The 27,535-nt window shown below is 35.6% G+C and overlaps 1 protein-coding gene and 1 long non-coding RNA gene across 7 annotated transcripts in view; one reads left to right on the forward strand and one right to left on the reverse strand.

The window, feature by feature from the left end:
* The window catches only part of LOC143907298 (uncharacterized), a 192,712-nt gene that overhangs the window by 87,695 nt on the left and 77,482 nt on the right, over positions 1-27,535 (reverse strand). The window lies entirely within an intron of this gene.
* The window catches only part of LOC143907290 (serine/threonine-protein kinase SIK3), a 199,086-nt gene that overhangs the window by 82,195 nt on the left and 89,356 nt on the right, over positions 1-27,535 (forward strand). The gene's annotated exons all lie outside the window — the stretch shown is intronic.

The following is a 27,535-nucleotide window of genomic DNA, read 5'->3' on the forward strand; positions in this document are numbered from 1 at the left end:
TAAGCAAGTATCTTTTTATTTGGAAATACTACGCAAGAATTTTCAACGTGTCAATTTTCAACAATTTTCGCTTATTCTCCATTGGAGAGAGTTCTTATTTTTACCGCGACGGTACGTTGCCACCGTCAACGCGGAGTTCTCGGCTCAGGGACCAGGAGCCTTAATGTGTATTTATGTATGTAACTGTTATTATTACTCTACTAAATTATAAGTTTTTGTGTATAAGTTTAATTTTGAATATATTTCTGCATGGAATGGTCAGTATTATATCAAATTTTTACCCTACATTTTATAGGATATATTTCTATGGGATATTTTGTTATGAGATATATTGCCACGAGATATTTTGTCATGGGGTATACTGTCGCGGTATATTTTGTTTCAATGATATTATGGCTGGGACATTTTGTCGCGTGATATTACGGCCGGGATATTTAGACATGTAAACGTCTGAGTTGCTGTGCATATCGATGGAAGTATTTTTATACACTGAGAGCGAGCGTCTCGATGCTTTGGGCTTATATACCTAGTCGGCGGAATCTTGCTTACGAGAGCGAAAGCCTCGTAACGGCGGATTCGAGATTGTCGAGAACTAATCTCTCTCTGTATACCTGAGAGACTCGCGGCTTATATTTGGTTGATGTCGGATTTTACTTACGAGAGTGGACGCCTCGTAGTGGCGAAACTGAGAACTATTCTGTGCCTCAGCGTTTTTTTATGTATAAAACCGGGTGGCAGTTTTTTTTTTACAATTTGTTGATTAACTTATTATTTAAACAGTACGGAACTGTTACGTCGTAACGCATAGCATTTGTTAATTAACTAAATCGAATGTTGTGGATTGTGTCGCTGGACCTTTGGAGTCAATACAATTTGTTTACAATTTTATTAGATTTGATGGTACGTTATTGAGTCTTCCCTAAACTGTTAACCCTTTTGATACGGAGCGACCGAGACGCGAACGGCCTTCCAGTAACCGAAGCGTCGATCTGCCGATATACATGATTTGGCCGAGAGAGCTAGGCATTCGACGTCCAACGTCTTTAATTATTATGTGCAATAAACCACAATAACAAAAACATTTAAAAAATTTATTAACAGAAACATTTCAAGTAAACATTTCAAGTTGCTCGGCCGCAGTGAGCTGCATGTTGACAGTGACTATAGTCACTTTCCATACCGAAAGGGTTAATTAAGCATTCCGAAGCGTCTGGCAATTAATTGATTTTTCTAACATTTTTTTAAATTGTTAATTTAGCATTTCCGTTAAAAAATTTCAAATATTTATTGTTTTGAGGTAATTAACAATATCTGAGTCTCGGGATTCTTACTAAAATTGTTAATTAAGCATTCCGAAGCGCCTGGCAATTAGTTGATTTTTTTAATACTTCTCTAGATTGTAAAAACGTTCTGAGCTAATTAATATCTGAGTCATAACACAGATAGAAGTAAGATGGCATTCTGCCGATATTATCGGGAGGAATCTTCAAAATAAAATGATATTATCACAGTTGATAGTCGTCAACGTTTTTTCAAATAAATTTTTGCAAAAAAATTATGGATTTTCGATTTTTGCCTGAGCATCGACCTATCATAAGCAATTGATCCATATACAGTATTATTCGATCAGCCAAGCGGTTTAGGAGCAGTTGTGATTACAAAAATAATGCATAGTCGGATATAAACCGGTATTCATAATCAGTTCTTATATTTAAGACCGTCTTGAGTACAATCTTAAGATGTCATTAACCAATCACAGAGTTGTATTAGTATCTTACGATATTACTTAAGACAGTCTTCAAATAAGATCCGACTATGAATGCCGGCCATAGAGGGGCTATTCTCACTTTGTTCGCTCCGCCCCGATAATTTTCCACTCAATAATATTAATGTAATACAACACATGCTGTACGTAACAATTACATTGTTGAGTAGGAAACAATATAATATTGATGTAATATTTGTGTGTGTGCTGGATTAATATTATCGTTAATATATTTAACCCTATCGTGCCTGACTTTTCTAGGTATATAATTAGCATTTAATTTATGTCTTACTAAAAGTTTTTGGAATTGTTGATTATGATTCTGTAGTCAAAATTTTAAAATTTAAAATGGCGAACAAAATGTAAAATTTTCTTGGATTTTAATGTAACGCGTATTCCAGGGGTTTTTAAGATCGTTGATTTGAAATATCAGTTGTTTCTATATTTACATTTTGTCAGTTATATTAGAGATCTGACATCTTGAATTTAAAAATTGATTTTATATTCATAATCAGCGACTTGAAAAATCTTTGGAAAATAAGTTTTACTCAAATCCAACAAAGTTTAGTATTTTGGTCCGCCATTTTAAATTTTGAAATTTTTACTGCAGATTTGTTATCAGCGATCTCAAAACTTATATATATATAGATATATATATATTAACTTACATGTAAATACAACAAAATTTAGCGTTTTGGTCCGCCATATTGAATTCGTCATTTTAAAATTAAGTAACGATTTTTATCATATAGTTCTTATGTTGACCTTTAAAATGAGTCTAGAAAGAACTCGCTATCTTAATTTTTGTTGAAGATATACAAGGTTTGGCAAAAGTATGGCACCTTCTAATCTGCATTTTCAAAAAACATGTTTCCATAATTGTAGGGTTTTTGAGGGGATGTTATAGTGACAGTCGTTACCGACATTTTTTTTTTTTTTAAGAAATTTTTGAATTGGCTTTAAAGAATTGCAAAATTCTTTTATAGAATTAAAGTACGCACAAAAATCTAGGTCAGAGCACAGGATTACATATCAGAAACGAAAAAAAATTAAAAATTTGGGCACATACAGCTGTCACCCGATGACAATATTTGCTTCAACAAAAATACTGCAGTTTATATATACAAAATGATACCCAGGGGACGTAGGGACAACATGTAGGGACAATGCAAATAGAACTGAGATTCAAAGTCTAGAAAAAAATATTTTCACTAAAGAAGCTTTATTATGCAGGAGGCACATGCAGATTGATAGAATGAGCAGTATTGCGTGTAACGAAAGATGGTGCAGCAATCGGACAAGGACAGATATAGATATATAACATAGAAAACAGGATTAAAAATGTTGACATTATCGACATCGAGGAAGTTCGGCCTTCGCTATAGGATCTCTTTAATATGACCTTGAAGAGTGTTGCCAAGGTTACGTAAAGATTACCTTGAAATTTTTTAATGAAAACACCAATTTTTTATTACATATTCTTGTAGCTTACCTTGAGAGCTTTTCAAATCACTTAATAAAGTATTTTTTTATTAAGTACTTTTCAAGTTATGGCTTAAAAGTTACAGTAGGTATCGCTGGCATCAGCATTACCCAAAACTAATAATCAAGAAGAGTTAGACCGAGGTGGCCAATTCTCTCTCCCCTTATTTTGGTTTTTTTCTATTCTATGGGGAGCCCCTTCCTTTGAGGATCCAATGGGAGCCTTCAATCACCCAATCGCCCTCCCCCTCTTGCTGGCTCTCTTCCACTGGATCGACACTCCGAGAGGGTATAAAATGCAAACGCCAGGATGTTCAGTGTTCTTTTTTAGCGCATAATCATGCGGATAGGGTGATAACGTCTTGACAGAGCGCTTTCTGCTTCTGCCGAAGACAAAGTCTTTTTCATTTGCAATGTAATAAATTAAAAATTAAACGTTTGACTAAAAATGGCTAACGAATTATCGGAACGTGAAAGAATCACTAATGATGCGCGGATAGGGTAATAATGAACGATCGTTTACTGATGTCGTTCGATTATTTAATGTCACATATCCGAATCGTCAAATTAGTTGTAAGTCTATTGTTTTGAGAACAGTACGACGTTTTCAAGAAACTGGTAGCGTAAAAAGTCGCTTTAGGTCAGGCAGGCTATTGTCTGCAACTAACGATGAGAAACAATTTAAGGGGAATGGTAAGGTTTAAATGGCCGAAAATTGGATAAAATTCAAATGTCGTTTGTGGGCAAACAAATAAACATACATAAATTTTATTTGGAAAATTAGTCCCAAGAATATAAATAATTAAGGGTGATATTGATGATTGAAGGCGGCCGCGCAATTTGCGCACTGTTCTGTTCTTGCCGCGATTCCTGGTGAACGAGCTGGAATTTTTAAATTTTTTTGGTGCCATTTTGTTGGTGAGATCCTTCTCTATAGACTGAACCTAAAGTCTGCAAAGGGACGTCAAGATTACAACAATGGCAACCAAAAAAGAAAAAATTTTGAAAATTTTAAGTTATTTGTTGTTAACAGTTATAAAAAAATTGATTTTTTGTGCGCTAAAATAGGTTCAGTTTACGAAAAAATTCGTTATTTTCATTAACAAAAAAAATCAAGTCGATATCTGCAACCGTTCGTGAGTTATCGTGGCAAAACTAGCGAAAAATGCCATTTGGTTATTATACAAAAAGAGGGCAACCTCACCGATTTTAATGATCTTGACATATGTTGTCAAGGATGTGACAAGTAGTCGTCGTAGTTGTCGTAGTCGTCTTTTTCTTTTTAAAATCTTAAAAAGTGTTGTCAGTTTGGCTTACCGTGGCGCTAGATAGCACTCGTTACGAGTAAGTGATAAAGCTCTAGATTATACTCTTATAATCTAGAGTTCTAGTAAGTGAGAGCCGTGTTAGGCGGCAAAGTTTACTGCATTCAAATTTTCGATTATGAGTTATCATCAGATTTGTATGTACGTCGGGTGGCATGACTCGTATTTTAGTACAATTCCGGAGTTGAACAGCAACCCCTATGTGGTCTACAAAGGGTTCCAAGGGGTAAAAATAGTTTTCTAGCGTAAGAAGAGGAAGGAGTATATAGTGGGCAGTGGTTGATGTCTGAGGACGGAATGTAGTTCTCGCGAAGGTGGTTCCACAGGGATTAATACAAACCCTTTCCCCTTATCTCTTACTCTTTATCCCTTACTTCTTACCCCTTACCCCTTTTTTTAGAGAAAGGGTTAAAAATTTCGAATTTTAATTAAGGCTTTATTCATATTTAGATTATCATGATTCGGATTTTGACACAGGTCCGGGGTGATCAGCAACCCCCTGTATAGAGATGAAAAGAGATAAAAACAGTTTTCAAAGGAAAAAAGAGAAAGGAGTGATGGACAGTGGTTGGTGTCTGAGGACGGATTGTAGGTTTCGCAATGGTAGTTACATAGGAGACGGCAAGTTTCTTCCCTGTAATCTGGCTCCTACTGACCTCTCTGACTCACTGGTTGCTGAACTGCGAGATATGATTCGAGCAGAGTTTGCAAGTTTCCGTGACGAGCTCTTAGGGATGTACCGGGCTGATGTGGAGAGGATCTCGGCTGAAATTCAAGCACTTAACAATAAGGTCATTGAATTAGAAAATAAGTCTTCGTCTGTTTCATCTCCTGCTGATCACGAGGAAATAATAAGCGAAATCGCTGAAAGAGTGAAAAGATCCATGAATTTAATATTTTATAACCTTGAGGAAATGAACACTACCTCCTCTTCAAATACGAACCAACCGAATGACTTGGAGAAGGCAGAAGAAATTGTTAGCAAGATTCGGCCGTTAAACCCTCTCCATATCAAGACCTCGAGGCTTGGTAATATCAAGCAGGGTCAAATTAGACCTCTTTGAGTTTTGCTTCCTTCAAAATCTGACGCTATTGATATTCTAAAGAAGAAAAACTCTTATTCTGGACCAGCCATTATCAAACAGGACCTGATATTGAGACAGAGGGACCACCTTTGAGATTTGAAGAGGCAACTGGAATCTCTTAGAAACTCTGGAGTTGCTGACAAGACGATTAGATTTTTTAACGGCATACCGAAAATTGTAAATATGCCTCAAAACTCACGCGCAAAAAACATGAACACTGCCCTTTAGTGTGTTATCAAAATGTAAGATGTTTGAGAACAAAATTATCAAATCTACGCTGTTCCATTGCATTTGCCACAATGAAAATTGATTTTATTATTTTATCAGAGATATGGTTAAATTCGGGTATATCGGATTCTGAGCTTGGCCTAATCGATTTTAAAATTTACCGTTGTGATAGAGATATGAGCACTAGTGACTGCTCGAAGGGCGGTGGTGTTTTGATCGCTGTCCGAAATTGTTATTAGTCGTATTATTAGTACATCAGCTTCAAACGTCGAGCATCTCTTTGTAGAGGTAAAAATCAAACATAGCTCTCTTATTATTGTTGCTGTTTATATTCTGTCAGGTTCTTCACCCGATGTTTACGATTCCCACGGTCGCCTGGTATTTGATATGCGCTGTGTATATCCTGATGCTAGTTTTATTATTCTTGGTGATTACAATTTACCAAATATTTTATGGCAGCACAATTATTTCTCGTTAACTTATACTCTCATGAATGGTTTCTATCCAAAACAGGCTGATGTAGTTACCTAATATTTCAATCTTTGCAATTTCTGTCAACATAATACGGTGAAAAATGCTCTGGGATATGAGCTTGACCTCATTTTCTCATCTTTTGAGAGCCTCCGTGTATCTGCTGCCTATGAGCCTCTTATTCCTTGTGATACATATCATCCTCCACTCATATGTACCTTGCCATCTTCAAGCACTGCTCGCCCCTCCCCTGTAGAAATTGCACGAAATCTCTGCTTCGAACGTGCCGACTATTCAGCTATTACGAGCTATCTTAACCAGATTAACTGGGATACTGCTCTAGAGAAACTCTCAGTTATTGAAGCAGTGGATTTCTCATATTATCACCTAAACACCGCAATTACTGCGTTTGTTCCTTCTCGCCCCATTTTTAAATCCTCTTATCCAGTTTGGTTCATAAAAGAGTTGATTTTTTTAATAAAATACTCAAACTTATTCTGACTATTTAACCTTCTCTCACCTTAGAGCAAGGTGCAAATCTTTATCTGCTGCATGTTGGGCAAACTTTATTAATAAAACTGAAAGCACCATAACGGATAACACAAAACTTTTTGGGAAATTTATAAAAAACATTAGATTTTCAGAGCCTTATGCCTCTTTCATTTTACACATCCGGGAAAAAATATTCATATCTGATCATATATGATCATATATGAATGGCCATATATGGTCAGATATGGAAATTGGCCAGATCTGAGGATATATGATCTGGTATTATTGTATATGTTAATATCTGATCAGGTATGATCAGGTACGAACTATATATTTATCAGGTATGGACATATATTTTTGAGTAAGTTTCAAAAAATTGTTATATATTTTCAAAAATTATTTTTTAAAAGTGTGCCACTTTATATAAAGGTAGACTCTACGATACAACTGATACAAAAATTGTGCCGCTTCATAGTGCGAAACAGCTAGTGTCGTGTATTTTGATACCGTTCTTATAACACTGTTTGTCAAATTTTAAATACGAGAAACAGGTCCCATCGAATGCCATCTATCGAATACTTTTGAGATGCGACATCTGATCTGATCATATATAATCTTATATGACTATATAGTTCCATATATGATTATATATGCTCTATATATGGGTATGTAAAACTTATATCTGTTTATATCTCATTTATATATGATCATATATATATCATGTATGTTTATATATGTTCATATATTGTCAGATATGAATATTTTTTCCCGCAATGATCACCTTGTGCAGGATAATGAGGCTATCGCAAACTGCTTTACTGATTACTTCGAATCTGTCTACTCCGGCGACGATGGAAATAATATTGAACCTGAAATAGATCTTAAACTGTGGCTCACTCTCTGAATCTCCTCTTCTTGGATATATCTATAGAAGAGGTATACAATGAAATTGATAATCTCTCCCTAAATTTCGCCGCCAGTGTGGATGGTATTCCTCCATCAGTCTTCAAATCAAATATTTGTATTGCATCACGGTTTTTATGGATAATATTTAACAAATCACTAAAGATGGGCTCATTTTCTGTAGTTTGGAAACAATGTCTTGTCTCTCCAATTTTTAAAGGGGTGAACGCCAATTTGTTACAAACTACCGTCCTATTTGTAAGCAAAGCATAATGCCTAAGATCTTTGACTGCATTGTAGCTCGCAAGCTTGGAGCGCTTTGCAAAAGCATTATTATAACTGAACAACACGGATTTGTTCCTGGACGATCCACGACTACAAATCTGGTAAATTACTATAATTTTTTAGCAAATATTGATGAGAGTGGATCCCAAGTTGACTCTGTTTACACTGATTTTGCGAAAGCGTTTGACACTGTGAATCGTCCTCTTTTATTAAGTAAACTGCGTGCCTATGGAGTCGGAGGCTCTCTCTTGTGTTGGATCTCATGCTTTCTCTCAGGCAGAACACAAATTGTAAAATATAAAAACAGTATATCTAGAAATATAACTGTCTCTTCCGGAGTGCCGCAAGGTTCGCATCTTGGCCCCCTCTTATTTATTTTATTTATTAACGATATCGCTATGTATATTAAATATTGCCTCTTTTTACTATAATATGCTGATGACTTGAAAATGTATCGAAAAATAAATGGACTTGCAGATGCATTATTGCTGCAACATGATCTGCATGAACTTGAGGTCTGGTGTAGAAGAAACTGCCTCTGACTCAATGTTTCTAAAAATGTTTTGTTATACATTTTACACACAAACATAACCCACTTCTGTATGACTACATACTTGATGGTTTACCACTCTCAATAAAGTATAACGCTCGTGATCTCGGAGTTTTGTTTTGCGCCGATTTATCATTCAACAATCACATTCGATTTATTGTATCATCTGCGTATAAAACACTTGGTTTCATCCTCCGCTGGGGAAAATTTTTTGTAAATATCTCTACTTTAAAATTGTTATATTGTGCGTTAATTTGCCCAAAACTGGAGTATTGCTCCACTGTATGGTCTCCTTATTATAAATGTCATATTGAAAAGATACGCATACAGCATAAATTCTTACGCACGATAGCCTACCGCATGGGAAATCATGGCTATTACCTGCCATGACTGCTATCCCATTTCAATAAGATTAAATTTAATCATTCTTTTAATCACTCTGAGAATAGGAGATTAATTTTTGACTTAACATTAATTTTTAAAATATTAAACAATTTTATTGATAGTCCTAACCTATTAAAAAATATTTATTTAAATATTCCAATCAGGGACCTAAGACAATCTCCCATATTTTATGTTCATTATCACCGTACTTTATATGGCGTAAACTCATGTTTAAATAGGATGACCATCTCGGCAAATAATTATGCCAACTTAGTTGATTTCTTCGGTGGCAATGTGTCTACATTTAAGCGGAAACTCATTTGTTTACTCTTTTAACATTATTGTTTTTCTGATTGTATTTTTTAATCTATTTTATGTAATTTTTATAAACTACTTTCTTTTGTGCATATACTAAAGGGTTTTTCCCATAAATAAAGATTATTATTATTATTATTTTAACAATGAATATCAAGAAAAATAATTTTATATATTTTTTTCAGATTTTTGGTAAAAAATGCTTTTTTACTGTAAAAAACTGGTTTTTTATTCCGAAGTAAAGAAAATCTGTTTTTTTTTTCATCATTACTTATGTGCGGAACAATTAAAAATAGATCATTGAGACTAAAATCAAAACCGCACAAATAGTTTAAACTCTATACAAAATACCTGCTTATGAATTAAAAGAGATTAAAAGATAAGTCACAGATTTTTATAATACCTCTGTCGCAATAGTATATCTTTAGGAAACATCAAGAAATTAACAATGGATAAGACAACACAAAATAAATATGGTATTTTTGCATGGTCACCGAAAAAATTGTCAGCCTAACATAATTTGTGATATTTATCAATTCTCAGTTTTAAACACCAGTACAGGGTGTTTTCTAAGTAAGTACAAGAAATTGAAGAGAATATTCTGTGGCTTATTGTAGGAAGAAAAGATCCTATAAACATATGTCCTAAACTGTTTCGTGTTCAAACTACAGGGTCAAAGACGCATGCCCTTGGTGGATCTAAAAATGTTTTATCGATGCTGGAAAATAGTTCTTAATGTATGCCATATGTACGCATATCAAATTTGAATAAAATATCTTTAACCATTTTTCAGATTTTCGAAATTTTCCTTTTTTTTTACAATTTTGACACCTTATATTTTGAAAACAAAGCAGTTTAGAGCATACGTTCACAGAATCTTTTCTTCCTAAAATAAGCTATGAGTATCCCCTTCAATTTTTTATACTTACTTTAGGAAACACTCTGTATATTAAACTGTATATATGACGCAGTAATAATTATTAATGTCATCTTAATTATATAAGAGAGAGAATGCATAAAACTTTTGTAAATATAAATGTTTATAATTGACAAATTATAAATATTTCACAAATTAAACAAACAATCTACCCGATAAATAAAAAGTAAAATTAGAAAAATTTAAGAATTATTTCAAATAAATCAATGCTAATTCGGCCTTAGACTGTGCATGCACGCTCTAGGAGATTATCTTTAGATAAGATTATAATTATATATATATAATTATATATATATAATTATCTTTAAATAAAGACATGTCATAATGTTTACGTTTAATGAGTAGAGAGGTTTGGAGAATTTTTTAACATGCCGGGAATGTGTGTGGCATATGGATGTAAAAATAAGGGAGGGCATCGGTTCCAGAGGAACAAGATGATGAAAAAACGGTGGATCACTGCTATAAAACGCGAGGATTTATGTCCGAATACAAATTCGCTGTGCACAAACCACTTTAGACCTGAGGATTATATTACCACTGGCTTTGAAAGTAGTGAGTTTACAATAAAATTAATAGACATATAATGAAACATATATTTAGTCGCGAATTTGTATTCGAACATAAATCCTCGCGTTTTATAGCAGTGATGATCCACCGTTTCTTCATCATCTTGTCATTCTTGTCTCTCGGGAACCGGGAACCAATGCTCTCCCTTATTTTTACATCCATATGCCACACACATTCCCGGCATGTTAAAAAATATCGAAAAATTCACGTTTATGTACACATATTTTTTCGATATGCTCGGTACTCGGTGACAGCTCGGTGCGTCTCCAATTTTGTTAGCGCCTCTAGCAGCTAAGAGTGGCACGCGCCGTCCCCATTACGCCTTTTACAATTGACAGCCAATTTTCTCGAAAGAGTATATATACATGTCTTTTGCAGCTAAAGTGTTAAGGTACTGGCATACTCTTGCATGACAAACTATATATTTTTAATTACACGCTTAAGTGATTAATTGTTGAAATTTAGTGTCAGATTGAAATCACATAAATAAGTAATTGTACATAAGAGAAAAACTAATCAAGATTAATGTAATTGCTTTTGCTATCAAGAAATAGCATTGATGATTGAGATAGATTTGTATCAAGTTAACGAGAAGCAAAGTAATCAAAATAACTAGTGATTTTAAACAATTAACAGTTAACACTGTGAATAACACTATTCAATAAAAAAAAAAGCACAAGAACGAACCTTGCGGCATTCAATAGTTTTTTGGACGCAGAAAACGATCCCGTTTTGCCAAATTGCTCTATCACGTTAGAATTTTGAGATATTTGTAGTTAAAGTTGCAAAAATGGGTTATTTTAATGTATTTTGGCATATCATAACTACGATATGTGACGGAGAAGTTTAATTGCAATCAAAATTAAGTATGTTGTTAGGACTTTCAGTCCTTAAAAGGAATTTTTTTGTATCGCTTATGGTTAAAAAGATATTGATGATTAACGTAGAGTCTATTGCATCAAAATTGCGACTTACATAGCTATTGAGGCTCGATGAAGTATTTTTTAATTATGTTATTCAAAGAGTGACTCCAAAATCGGACATTTTTAGCCTATTTTGGTGTCCCTCGAAATTAGAATCGAATTGTATGCCAAACGATGCTACATGATGGGACATTAATCTAAAAAAAAATTAAAGTTGAGCATAGGCCTAGTTTTGGAGATACGGGGAGTCAAAGTGGCCAAATTCCCAATATATATTATCCAATATATTAAGTACAATAGACACAAAAAGAATATTAAAACTTCTTTGATAATGATGGTATTTTGAATAGAATTAGTCCGAATGATTCTCTGACCACTGTACTAAAAATCCAGCCCCTGTTACTTAATTTTTTAAAGGGGTAAAACTAATCCTAAAATAAGTTTTTGCTGAATTTCTGGAAAACGGATAGAGATACGAAAAAATGTTTCAAATGAAAGTTGTTTGCCTAGGAATTCTGCACAAAAAAGGTTTTTTTTTTTTTTTTTTCGTAGGACTTACTCTTCGGCCGGAAACCGCGCCTGAAGAAAGATAATTTTTAAAAATAAAAGGAATTTTCTCTTAAGGAACTATCATCACAAAAATAAGTGTCGATATATTTTAAAATATAATTTTAGAAAGATTTTAGTTATCTTAGTTCAAAAATCAAGATTATTTAATCAATAGCAACTAATGTCTTATTTTATATTAATATTTGAGGTAAAAAGAGAAGTAAAATAAAAAAATGCATAAAGAAAAAATACTAATTTATTTAAATTGTTTTTTGTGTGATAAATTCGAAAGCATAGAACAACACAAAGGACAACGTTACAATGCTTATGACTTGACTTCTGAGAGTCTGACTACTTTTCTTAACAAACGAGTTAACTCGTCCAAAGCGTCTGACGGACGATATCGTCGCGCGAGTATTTTCGTCCAAAGCATTTGACGGGCGATATCGTCGCGCGATTCTCGTCTAAAGCAGTGAATGGGTTAAATTAGACAAAGATAGACATATAACTTAATTATTAGTTAGTTACGTGCTACCCCTAAATATGTATATACTGGGTGTCCCACAATTTCCGTATATGGAGTACGAGACGTGATTCTTTATGCTAAAAGAAACAACTTTTTCTTTTAGCACAATTTCGTCCGGCAAGTAGTTTTTGAAGGAGAGCAGATTAAAGTTAAGCGCTCTTGGTCATGTGGCGCTCAGGAGTTATGTACTTACTTAATTAGTAAAGTATTTCTTAAAGACGGTCACCGGTTAATCGATTTTCTATGTATTTACACCTCCACAATTGTGAGAACCGTTCCGGTACCAAAGTCGAAATATTCAATGTCAAAGTTACGAATTTTAACACGTAAGGTATAGACAAAGCGTGTTCTAGAGGGATATTTTAATTTATTGCGGCAGAAATTAGTTATGTATTTTGCTAAAAAACTAATATATGATGCATGATGACATTAGGAATGACATATTACAAAATGGGGATACGTAGCGGTACACTTTATGTGTAATTGTAATCCGATGTTCTTCACTGACGGTATTTCGAAGCTTCTTCTTCTTATAGATATTAGCTCCTGCCTCTTGTCAGAGGTCAATACGGCCAGTTTCAACTATTGTATGTATAACGACCGTCCGACAGTGGGACAAAGGCTTCCAAAATTCGAAATTGCGACTAATACAATAAAAAAAAAAAAAACAAGTAGAAAACTTGCACATTGTTTTCCTCGTAGTTTTTAATTGTGCAAGTAGAAACTTGCACATTGCTTCCTCATAGTTCCTAAGTGTTGCAAGTTTTTATTTTATTCGAGGTATAATTATCGGTATTTATTTGTTTTGGCTTTCTCATAGAGGAAGCTTTGTTAGCAAAGGTTCTGATTTTCATACTTAACTCTTTTGGGGACTGCGTAAATAAATTATATACATTCACTAAAAAATACTAAAAATACTTGGTCCACTTAAAAACTAAAACAATTACCTTTATCGATAAAAAAATCAGCCCGATATTATAAATATTTGAGATAGCGATTTATTTTTAATTCTATTATATTTCCAGTCTTTTCTACCCCTATTTCATATATAATTGGTTAAAATTTGGTTGATCAGATCAAGTTTTATAAAGCTTCTATGTATGTACGAAATTCTCGAAATTTCAAATGTGTGTAATACGAGATCTGATCAATCAAATTTTAATGAATTATATATGAAATATAGGGGTAGAAAAACTGGAAAATATAATAAAATTAAAAATAAATCGCTATCTCAAATATTGAGAAAGCGGCAGCGTAAAACACATTTTTCAAAAAAAGGAAAATCTGCAATAAAATCTATACCGGTAGACCGATTTCAATAAAATTTGAGGAGGACATACTTTCTATAATACTCTATTTGTGTGCAAAAATTCAAACTGGTATCTAAAAAATTGTAGAAGTGATGCGTGTACAAAAATCCGTACACACACACACACACACACACATACATACATACTTCCGGACATTTTTTACTAATATGATTTTTCGACATTTTACCATCAAAATCCTCGAAAAAAAATTTTTTCAACCATTACAAAGCTTCCTCTATGAGGAAGCAATGAATATTGCTTCCTCATAGAGGAAGCTTTGTAATGGTGAAAAATTTTTTTTTTGAGATTTTGATGGAAATAGGTTTAGAATGTTCTAAAATGTCGAAAAATCATATTAGTAAAAAATGTCCGGAAGTATGTGTGTGTGTGTGTGTGTGCGTGTGTGTGTGTGTGTGTGTGTGTGCGTGTGTGTGTGCGTGTGCGTGTGCGTGTGCGTTGGCGTGTGCGTGTGCGTGTGCGTGTGCGTGTGCGTGTGCGTGGTGTGTGGGTGTGTGTGTGTGTGTGTGTGTGTGTGTGTGTGTGTGTGTACGGATTTTTGTACACGCATCTACTTCTACAATTTTTTAGATACCAGTTTGAATTTTTGCACACAAATAGAGTATCATAGAAAGTATGTCTTCCTCAAATTTTATTGAAATCGGTCTACCGGTATAGATTTTATGCAGATTTTCCTTTTTTTGAAAAATGTGTTTTACGCTGCCGCTTTCTCAATATTTGAGATAGCGATTTATTTTTAATTTTATTATATTTTTCAGTTTTTTTTACCCCTATTTCATATATAATTCATTAAAATTTGATTGATCAAATCTCGTATTACACACATTTGAAATTTCGAAGAATTCGTACATACATAGAAGCTTTATAAAACTTGATCTGATCAACCAAATTTTAACCAATTATATATGAAATAGGGGTAGAAAAGACTGGAAAATATAATAGAATTAAAAATAAATCGCTATCTCAAATATTTATAATATCGGGCTGATTTTTTTTATCGATAAAGTATTGTTTTAGTTTTTAAATGGACAAGTATTTTTAGTATTTTTTAGTGAATGTATATAATTATTTACGCAGTCCTCAAAAGAGTTAAGTGTGAAATCAGAACCTTTGCTAACAAAGCTTCCTCTATGAGGAAGCCAAAACAAATAAATACCGATAATTATACCTCGAATAAAATAAAAACTTGCACACTTAGGAACTATGAGGAAGCAATGTGCAAGTTTCTACTTGCCCAATTAAAAACTACGAGGAAACAATGTGCAAGTTTCTACTTGTTTCCTAACTTATATATAAACTGAATTTTCATATTATGGTTTGAAATAATATAAGCACGTTTATTTCGTACTTGTACAGAAACGTGAAAATGAAAGTATTATCACACTTTTTATACGTATTACATATCTCTGTTTTGTTGCTAAATATTTTAAGAAAAACTACAACTAAACAGTACAAAATCTGAAAAAATTCTATTCCTATCAAAAATACTATTATTAAATATGTGAGGTACACGATTAAAATTTGTTTATCTCTTACTGAATAATAATTTAAACAATATCTCTTTGAAACTCTGTTTGGATCAATTTTTAACATTTAAATTAACGTACAGTCTTTGGAACCTACTAGAACCACTTGAACTCGAATAATTTCGGAAGAGTACACATTGGAGATTAATTATTAGGCGATAATTTTGCCATAAAATGCCATTTTTTCCAAACCAAATAATTTGTTACTCATTTGCAAACAATATGCGCGCGCGCATAAATAAGCACAAATGCACAACGGTTATATATATGCTTCTCATTACTTCAGATCCGGTAATGTCAGATAGAAGCAAAATTCTTCCAAAGAAAAAACTAGAATTGCATCCGGATGCGTTAAATCTCTTATTGGATTAAAAGTAAGATCCACCTTTATAATACACTAATATTATATATGTCATAAGTTCTTATTTTCCAGGTTTACATAATGTTAAATAATAAAATTCATTAAAGAAGAAAGGAAACCGAAACTTTTGTTAATAACGAGCAGCATTAATAACATGTTATTATTACGTTATTATATGGATTTGTAACAAGTGGTTTATTTTTGTTTTAACTATTATTATTAGATATGTTTTTTTAGAAGCTCTACAACTTTGCTTCTTACATATTTTTTATTATAATTGGTTATTTTCTAGATATTTAATATTGAACAAAAAATAGCGTACTCATCCCACTGTGCGTCGAGTAGCTGTTTTTTCTCATGCGTATGGCGGCGACAACTGTTCGGCGGGTGCCATTGAGTGCTCAGATAAGAGAGGGAAAACAGGAAGGACAGTGGGGGAACCAGGCTTTGCGCACGAAGCACGCGTATTTACAACACTACCTTACAGAAGACCATAATTAGACGGCATATTTTATTTGTAGGTTGCTTGAGAACCGAAAATATATCTAGGCATTGAGGACCCCCGAACGCACGTACGACGAGACGAAGGCTTGCAGCCCATCTAAAGACTAATGGACAGTAAAATATAATGTGATGTCCTGAGCCGGGTCTCCACACAGACAGAAGCCGTCGTTAATAATGTTTTTCCTAAATAAACTGTGATTCAAATTATAATAGTTAGTTCTTAGTCGAGAGACCGTGACAATAGCATCGCATTTTAATCCCGATTTGTAATACCAAGGTTTGGGAGCATTAATATATATATATATGTTTCGAAAAAAGTGCGTACCTTTGTGTTGAGCTCTTCTAAAGAGATAATTATGAAAGTCTGTTGCGAGTTTTTTTCTTTGAATCATGAACAAGTCCGTGTGTGGGAATTTAAAATACGGAAATTCTTGACCTTCACGTATGGCCCTTTTTGCCAAGCTGTCAACTATTTCGTTGTCTGAGATTCCTTTATGCGAGGGAATCCATATAAATTGTATATCGATACCGCGTTCTTGCGTTGCGATAAGTTTGGCTTTAATGAGGGGGATCAAGTAATTAAAATGGCAGGTAACCGGATTTGTGAGGGCCTCCAAGACGGTCTTGGAATCGGTAATTATGGTGTATCTGGGAAAACCCAGATCCAATGTAGTTAGGACCGCGTTATAAATAGCCCATGCTTTGGCGATATAAACCGAGGCATGTGGAGAAAGTTTGTACATAAGGCTTTTACGGAGTTGTGACGAATAGCACGCCGCACCCACGTAGGGGCCCAAGTCCATCTTGGAACCATCCGTATAGAAAACTATCGTGTCTCTCATTATGGATCCGAATACCTGAGCGAAGACATTTTGTACGGACGATTTAGGTATTCTTTCGATAATATTCAATAAATCCAACCCAGGGCGGTAGTGAGGAGTGTTGGATAAAGCGTGCCTTATTGCGAGAAAAATAAAATGAACAGTTGTGTATTACTTTGAACAAATGTATTTTCACAAGCGACAAGAGTACAACGCATGTTACTTAGGCGAAGGTTCGGGAGGAAGTAAGCATGAGCAAAAGGGGCGCCAGGTATAAAGGAACGCAATTGTAGCGACGCTAACGCCAATCAAATTTAGAACTAGTTCCGGCCAATAGATGCCGTGAATGTCTCAAGATTGTATAAGGAGGAGAAAAAAGGATAGATTGGAATGAATGCTGGAATGGGGGAGGGCTTAGCGCTGAGTGTATCTGTGGTTGATATTGTTTTACGTGTAGCAAAATGTTGATAAGAGGGGACTTATCTTGGCAATATGCCTGGCTATCAGGATCTCTGAGTATAGTGTCTGATGTAATATTTTACTTACAGAATGATCTGTGATTGAGAGAATTTTGAGCAGATAGTTAGAGGCTAAAAATTTGAGCCGGAGTTTCAACAGAGGTTCTTTGGCTTTAGCGAACATGGTGTTAATTGGAGTATAAATTCTGTTACCTAAAAAAGCCCTAATGGCCTTATTTTGGATAATTTCCAGCCGGTGGAATTTGAGCTTGGATTTTAGGGCAAAAATGTGTGCGGCGTATTCAAGTTCCTAGTCTTTAAATATTGCTCGATACACGTTAAGGAGAAGTTGTGGATGGGATCCTCACCACATTTCCCTCAAAGATGAAATAACATCGGCAGTTCTTCTAGCTTTGTTAATTAAGTAGTCCATATGTAGGTTTTCTGACAATTTGGGATCCAAAATGTCTCCCAGGAATCTTACTGAATCTGAGGGCCGGATCATATCATTATCTATTTTGACTCCAAACACACCAAGGTTTTGAATTTTTTGTTTGGAGAAAAGCATCATGCGAGTTTTATTGGGAGATATTTCTAAATATTCCTTAATATTATCCAGAGAGATCTCTAACCATGATAACCTTGTTTATACGAGCAGCCGAGGCGTAAATAACTATGTCGTCGGCAAACTGTAAAATTTTGACTGCCTGTGCAGCTTGGTCGTGATTAACTTTAAGTATAGATTAAATAACACAGGACTAACAATAAGTACAGAACTCTGTGGAGCACCCTTTTGAGAGATTCGAGGGGAAGTGAACCCGCCCTGAACGACAAATTGAACCTTTCTTTCTGAAATGAGATTCTGAATAAACTAACAAACTTTTTTAAAAAATTTAGTTTCAACCAAATCTTTGACTAGGATACTTGGAATGACGTTGTCGAATGCCGATTTGATGTCAATGAAAACTGCAACTGTGGCCTTTCCATTGATATTGTTATTATGAATATCAGATGTGAGGATTGTGAGATTGTCCGCGCAGGAACGAAATTTGCGGAACTTAAATTGGTGCTTGGGGATTAGCGTGGTTGCAAAGGTACTCGACTCAGTGACCCAGTATATCCTATTCAAAATAATTTTTTTTAGTAGTTTAAGTATACAGGATGTGAGAGCAATAGGACGGACCCCACTGCCGTGGGGTTTGGGAATGAGGTATACCAAAGAATGAGATCATAATTCTGGGAAGCTACCCTCAGCAAAGACATTGTTCAAAACTTTGAGGAGAAGCTTTTTAAGAGGCAACGGGAGAGTTTTAAGAATTTTATAGTCAAATCGATTGATGCCCGGACTGGATTTGCTCTTGGATGAGTTGAGAGTATGGTGAAATTCTCTATAATGAAATGGATTGTCAATCCATGCCAGAAAGTTATCTTCTTCCCGATCACGATCCGATAAATCGGCGGGGGGCTTAGAGCAAGAGGGAGGGCAAATGTTAGCTATTGTCTCTTTGACCTGCTCCTCATCCACGGATGAAGGCGCATTGGAAGGAGCCAACTTACAATTACGAAACCTTTTAACCATTTCTCAAATGCTAGACGTAGGAGTCAGAAAATTTAAAGTGTTGCAATAATTTTTCCTTTTCTCTTAGCCCTTTTTCAAAGTTTTTCTGGTAGCTGCGATTTGATCGCGATAAATTTGGTAGTTCTCAACAGAGGGAACCTTACGATATCTTTTGCAAGCTAGCTTTTTCGCCGAACAGCCTTCGAACAGTTCTTGTCCCACTATGGGGCGGGGGGAGATTTGTCCGACGCGCCATTCTGGTCCCGGCTCTCAAGGGACACTGAGTCTCTGACCGGCAGAGAGAACAGATCAATGATACTCTGTAAACATTCTGAAAAGGCTTTGTATTACAACAACAGCTCGTTATCACCCCATTCGAGAACGCGTTTCTCAAACCTCTCAGCCTGATTTTCAAGCGTTCGGGAAAAATTTTTAAGTTGTTCCCGAGTGAACCTACATCTATGAGAGAAAATGGTTTTTGTTTTAACTTTTTGGTTTATGGTAATCAAAATCGGGCGATGGTTACTCCCAAGAGTGTCGCTGAGAACTTTGGTATTCAATATTGGCACAAAATTCGAAGAGCTAATGGCAAGATCGATTAATGAAGGTGTCATTCCTGGAGGAAATGTTGGAGTGATGGGGTTGAGTAAACTAAAAGGCATTTTGTCCAATAAGTCGACGATTATGTTGCCAGTCGAGTTCGCTTGGGGTGCTCCCCAATAAGAGTGATGGGCGTTGAAATCGTTCAGTATTAAAGAATGTTGAAAGGATTCTGCGAGGTTAAAAATCTTTTGCCATGAGCTGTGGAGTCTGTATATACCCAAGATAGCTGTGCTGGAGCTTTCCACCACAATTCTGAGGCCGATGGCTTCAATTAATGGGACTAAGAGCTTGTCTAGGTCGATTTCCGTGAATGAATTTGTTTCGCGTATCAAGATAGTTATATTCCGTCTGTCCACGTTACTGTTTTTGCGTATTACGCCGAAACCGCGAATGTTAAAGGAATAATTAGGTTTTAAACAAGTTTCAGATAAGACAATTCGTAAAACTCGCATAGCTTTTCAATTTCAGCTTTTTTGTGGACCGCTTTCTTACAGTGCCAATAAAGGATACTGAAACCTGAAAATGATCCGACCATGCTTGAATTTTGATTCATTTACCGGCCGCTAAAACCTTGGAAGATGATACAGAACTGACATATCATCTCATATATCTAGGAACCTTTGAGGGCAGAGAAGTATTCTGGCAGTTTGTTTATCATATCGATAATTGTTTTGATAATCTGAGGACCGAGGAAATTACAGAAATTAGAGTTTGGATTTTCATCATTGGGAACGCTTTTGTTAAAAGGAATGCCAAACCAAAATGCTGGAGAGCCTTTATCGTCTTTGGATCTACCATTAGTAAAATTAAGACAGGCGTTGTGATCCTCGCGGAGCTTTTGTTGGTGAATCTGGGATAGATGCTCTCATACATTTTTTGTACTTCCCATCACCGGAATGATTCTTTGACCAGTCTGCTTGAGGAAGTTGATAACCGTGGGAGAGGTGCATTTGGACACGGCACATTTGGAGACTGTTCATTTGGACATCGATCAATTGGACACCGTTTATTTTGACACGGTTTATTTGGACACGGTTCATCTGGACACAATAAAAAATGCGGCTTGTGCAGTTGAACACGAAAATGCGCGGCCTGTGCAGATGGACACCAGAATGCGTGACCTGTACAAATGTTTTCAAGATACGATGGTAGATGTGATAAATTATAGCAAATTTATCAATTTTACCGGTAATTATAACCAAGACTTTTTGGTAAAAGTAATAAATCTTTCATTAACTTTGTTGTAGGTACAAATTTGTTTTTTTTTGCCATCGTTTCGGTCACATTAGTGCCAACTGTCGGGGTAAACCACGGTGTAGGAAATGCTCGCAGCTTTCTCACGACAAACCAGAGGACTGCCGGAGAATCCGTTTATCATCCTTATGCATAAGGATACTTGTGGAATGTAAATTTCTATCGCAAGCTTAGTTTTATAGATAGAAATTTTTTGGGGAACTCTTTGTCCTTCTTTGACTATGACTGTTTCAGAGGGTTCAAAATTAACCTCACCGTCTTTTTTGATTTTGCGATTTATTTGTTGAATATAAATAATTTTTACCGGGGACTCGATCTCTTTGACAAGTTCTTGTTCGTTGAAATATAACGGGATACCTTTCACGAAGGTTATCCTCATAATTTTAAAAGCTGGAATGAACGCGACAAGGTTTTTCTCCTTAAGCGCAGGGTGACCGATGATACGGTTGGCTACAAGGGAAGAGGTAAACTGCATCTTAACCTTGTTGTTACCAATTGCGCGGATTTCAGTGACATCCTCTTTTATCATAACGTTAATGATTTTAGAAATCAGCAATCAGCAAGGGGTCGAGGGAGATATTAAATTTCGCGTATTGGAAGTGCACGAGATACAGAGGAAAATCGCTATCTTTATATTTATTGGCTTCTCTTTTATATTTTTTCGGCGGGGCCGAAGTTGCGGGCGATATGGATTCCCCCGGGGACGGATTTCCCTCGGTTGGCTTCTTTACACCCCTTCTGACTTCGTTACGATTGTCTCCATTCGATTTAATATCTACACTCGCGTCAGAGGCGCATGGCAAAAAGTCGTAGTTAGAGGCCCTCGGGGGAGTCCCCGTTTCGGCAAGGCACGTTACAAATACTATCTTTGTTAGGAGAGCCGTTTTTTTCTAATCTCAAGGTCGCGATCATCTGTCGCGGCGTGATTTCCGCGTGTGAGAATGGTCATTTTTAAATTATACTCGCCAGCCGAGTTAGAGCGAGGACGAGGGCGAGAGGAGGTCGCGGTGTCGCCACAAAGGTCCTTTTTATTTGGTTTATTATTGTTTCTATTTTTCTTTTTTTCCCCCATATCTAAGGAAAGATCTTGCCTGTTTTCTGAAATTCCGAAGGGGCTGCGGTCCCTCGACGAAGGTTGGGATCTTAAGACTGATGTAGATACTGGGCTCAAAGGCAAGTCTCGGGCTTCCTCATTGAAGCTGTTAATAAAATTTACGAACTCACTTTGCGGAATCGAGGACCTACGCTGGCTCGGGGATTCCTCGTTTGGATTAAGGCTGCACGGGGTCGAAGTTACCTGCATTGCCTTATGCGCAAATTCCACGGGATAAGATATTATCAAACCGGCTTAAACCGGCACAAAAAACGGTTATGCCCGCAAGACACGAGCTAAATAAAATACCCGTTTATGTATAAAACGCACCGAAACCGCACTATAAAACACGCTTAACGCGCGAAAGCCCGTTTGCCACGAGGGCACAAAGACTCAGGAACGCAATAAACTGCGCAAGATCACGGGAGAGAGAGAAGCACGTCCACCCGCTACCACGACTCAAGCGCGAATCTGCGCGAATCGGTATTTCGAAGCGTGTCGCCATGGAAAAGTGGCAACACTCTATAGTCCACGCTAAAAGTTGTAGAGTGGGAAGAGAGTCGCGCTGTACGGAAAGACAGCCGAACGCGCGCAAAACTTTTAGCTACGATTATTGGGAACGGGCATAATGACGTTAGCTGGCCAATATGGCGGCCATAATCTACCACGTCAACACGTGAGACATATGTGTGCTCACGCATTTTTGTCGACATAAAGATAAAGAAAGCATAAATCAGTGTAAATGTGAAAGTGAATCATGTTTCTAACATTGTTAGAAATTTGCCTCTGTCGTCTCGAAAGATCGTGGAAGGAGAGAAATTATTACAAGCTGGACATATCGTATCTTGTTGAATGATACCCTTAATTGCAAGATGTTTGCAAACATCTAGCTTGAAAAGCGGAATTCCTCACAAAATTGAAAGAAGCATTTCAACTAATGGAGAAATTGTTAAAATGTGCTGCTCTTGCAAAGCAGGAAACAGCGGATGATGTAAACATGTATTGCAGCTCTCATGTTTTGTTAAAGGTATGTATGTTTTTTATGTAAGTTAAATATTATAATTTTTTATAATAATAAGTTTTTGATATACATGTAGTGTAAATAAAATTTATAGTGTATATTGATGACTTTAACAACTAATATTTTTTCTAATTTTAATGAACAGAAAGTTTTATAATATAATCAGTTTATCGCATATATAACTGTCAATTTGCATGCAATTTAAGAAATTATTCTAAGACGATTAATTAATGTATTAATGCATAATTTAGTTTTCTCTATTTTAATGTTTTATTTTTTTTTATATTTTAAGAGTCAAACTTTTGAAGTTTGACGAACTGTCTTGCACTGATGTCAAGTGCTCCTGGAAAAAGAAAACCAAAGAAGCATTGCAACAGTATGAATCGATGCCTTTACTGGATCAGCCTTGCATACAATACAAATATTTTTTGATAGCACTTGATGAGAGTGAAAGCCAATTATTATTAATCTCCTCCCTTTTTTCAGCAGACATTAACTACATTTGCTTTTATTTTTTGCATGCAAAGGTGATCCAGTAAAGGCATCAGTTCATACTGTTGCAATGCTTCTTTGGTTTTCTTTTTCCAGGAGCACTTGACATCAGTGCAAGACAGTTCGTCAAGCTTCAAAAGTTTAACTCTTAAAATATTAAAATAAATGAAACATTAAAATAGAGAAAACTAAATTATGCACTAATACATTAATTAATTGTCTTAGAATAATTTCTTAAATTGCATGCGAATTGACAGTTATATATGCGATAAACTGATTATATTTTAAAACTTTCTGTTCATTGAGGTTAGAAAAAATATTGGTTGTTAAAGTCATCAGTATATACTATAAATTTTACTTACACTACATGTATATCAAAAGCTTATTATTATAAAAAATTATAATATTCAACTTACATAAAAAACATACATACCTTTGACAAAACATGAGTGCTGCAATACATGTTTACATCATCCGCTGTTTCCTGCTTTGCAAAAGCAACACATTTTAACAATTTCTCCATTAGTTGAAATGCTTTTTTCAATTTTGTGAAGAATTCCACTTTTCAAGCTAGATATTTGCAATTAAGGTAGTATCATTCAACAAGATACGATATGTCCAGCTTGTTATAATTTCTCTCTTTTCACGATATTTCGAGACGACAGAGTTGAGTCTGCATATCTGCAGATTTCTAACAATGTTAGAAACATGATTCACTTTCACTTTACACTGATTTATGTTTTCTTTATCTTTACTAGACACTACAGACGCGCGCTTCGCGCGCGCTATTTAGCTTTAACATTATGCTATTACTATTACACTATTAACCCGCCTTGATACACACAACTGTCAAAATATACAATGACAGCTGCAAATGAAGTAAGCGCAGCAAGAGAACCAATCGGCATCGCGGAAAAGTGACAACAATACCTACGACATGCCCTTTTTAGAAGAGGATATCGACAAAAATGCGTGAGCACACATATGTCTCACGTGTTGACGTGGTGGATTATGGCCGCCATATTGGCCAGCTGACGTCATCATGCCTGTTCCCAATAACCGGTGAACGTCTTTAAATTTAGTGATGCTATTTAACTGTCATATGTAATTGTGAAATATTTAGAATAATAAAACGTTCAACTCTCACAAAGTATATTACTACCGCACAAAATTATCTTTTTTAAAAAAAGGTAAAAAAAAGCGCCAAGTACACGTATAGTAGTGTATATGTTGTTACCTAAAAAAAAGAAGGTAGTAGTATTATACCTCGAAAAAACCAAAGTAACAAGTGGTAGATCTTTATATCTCAATAAATCTCGAAAAAATCTAAGCAGTAGTATCTTTATTTCCGAAAAATTATAACCCAAGTGATACACGTCACAAAATTATGTTACCTTATCAAAAAGAAGAGTCGCGCTTTAAGTGATCTATTACAATTACAAAAAAGAAATGATATCTCTTTAAATTAGAGCGCCAATTACAGAGAGAACATGTATATTGCCTCAAAAAATAATTGTTGCACTACTTTGAAAAATCTTTACATTGTGTCAATTAGAAAAGAATGTATGATAACAATTTTATAAGATTAAAAAGTTTTATTTAAATTTAACAAGGGAATACAAGATATTTAAATACAAAGTTTACATGTGTATTTTTTAATGGTCACAAAGAATTACAGAGGTAACAGTACAAAATACAAATATTTTATTAAAATATTTAATCCAACGAGGGAATACAATTTGTATTTAACTATAAAGTTTATATATGTATTTTTCAATAGAATAAAAGATTTAATCACAAAGAATTACAGAGGTAACAGTACAAAATACAAATATTTTATTAAAATACATAAATTTTTCTTGTAAAAAAACTTGGCGCTGTTTGACCTCGAAATTTTAAATAAATAAATAAACTTATTCTATACTTAATTATAAGCCGCATTATCCGCCGTCCGCGTCGTCACGCACACCCATATCATTCACTCCCACATCCACGCTGATAATCATTTAATATTACTCCCATCGCATTCTTCTCTGAATTATTTTTATTTATTGTTGTCCTTATTTATATTAGCAACCTGGGACACCTAGACATCAATTTCAAGGTATTAATACACGTAGACACCGAAAACTACGGAGCGCACTATGTGGACTTCGTCATCGGCAACCTGGGACACCTAGACATCGAATTCACCGTACGATTACACCTGGACACCGAAAACTATGAAGCGCACTAATCTGGATCCCGTCATCGGCAACCTGGGATACGTGGACATCGAATTCAAAGTATTAATACACGTAGACACCGAAAACTACGGAGCGCACTATGTGGACCTTGTAATCGGCAACCTGGGACACCTAGACATCGAATTCAACGTACGATTACACCTGGACACCGAAAACTATGAAGCGCATTATCTGGATCTCGTCATCGGCAACCTGGGACACGTAAACATCGAATTCGAGGTATTATTACACCTAGACACCGAAAACTACGGAGCGCGATATCTGGACCTCGTCATCAGCAACCTGGGACACCTAGACATCAATTTCAAGGTATTAATGCACGTAGACACCGAAAACTACGGACCGCACTATGTGGACTTTGTCATCGGCAACCTGGGGCACCTAGACATCGAATTCAACGTACGATTACGCCTGGACACCGAAAACTATGAAGCGCACTATCGGGATCCCGTCATCGGCAACCTGGGATACGTGGACATCGAATTCAAGGTATTAATACACGTAGACACCGAAAACTACGGAGCGTACTATGTGGACCTCGTCATCGGCAACCTGGGACACGTAGACATCGAATTCAACGTATTATTACACCTGGACACCGAAAACTATGAAGCGTACTATCTGGACCTCGTCATCGGCAACCTGGGATACCATCGAATTCAAGCTTGATTCATAAGAATTGATTTAAAAATTCCCTAGCGGCACTTTCTGCCAAGCGTAGAGAACCTTCTTTTCCGGCAGTGGTAGTAATAATAATGTAAGGATACGAAATCTCTCCAGATAAACATGAAGCAATTGACTCAATATATATATTATATATATACCTAATTTACCTAAATAGAAATCTTCCTCCTGACCGATAAGTCTATCGACCTAATTTCGAAATACGCGCGCGGTATCGAAACAGGCGATACCTGCGCCGCCAGCGTCGAAAAAGTGAAAGTGACGTTTCTCTGATATTCATAATAATATTGAGATGAGAGACGGTCGACGTATAAGTAATCGTATCTTAAAAATAAATTTTTACATTTGGACTTTGCGTCGCAATATCTCCGCTCGTAGGGCACGTAGCGGAATATTATGAGAGAAACCTTTCCCCCCCTCCCCCTAATTGGACCCCAAGCTATCGATCAAGCCTACTTAGAACTTGATCCGTTCACTCGTTATCGAGATCTCAACATCTCGAGTACTCGTAACCCGTCGCGTCGCGTAAAAGAGCCACGGTCGGTCTCGCTCCGCGTGTACTTGGCGCGAGACACTACCGTGTCTCTTGATTTATATTCTTAATTTTACCTTTATTTTTAGATGGTATTACGGAATTAGACAATTTTTTTATTTATTACGTAAAAAATAAAAGCAATACTTATTTTGTTAACTTCATCATATTTTGAGCAATACAGAAAAAGGTCAAGAAGTAGGTACAAATGAGGAGCGTGTGCCACTCCTGAACGCCACATAAACAAGAGCCCTAGTCCTTAACTTT

The sequence above is a fragment of the Temnothorax americanus genome, unplaced genomic scaffold, assembly GCF_048541705.1.
Source record: "Temnothorax americanus isolate GAGA-0224 unplaced genomic scaffold, ASM4854170v1 Scaffold8, whole genome shotgun sequence".
NCBI classification, from domain to species: domain Eukaryota; kingdom Metazoa; phylum Arthropoda; class Insecta; order Hymenoptera; family Formicidae; genus Temnothorax; species Temnothorax americanus.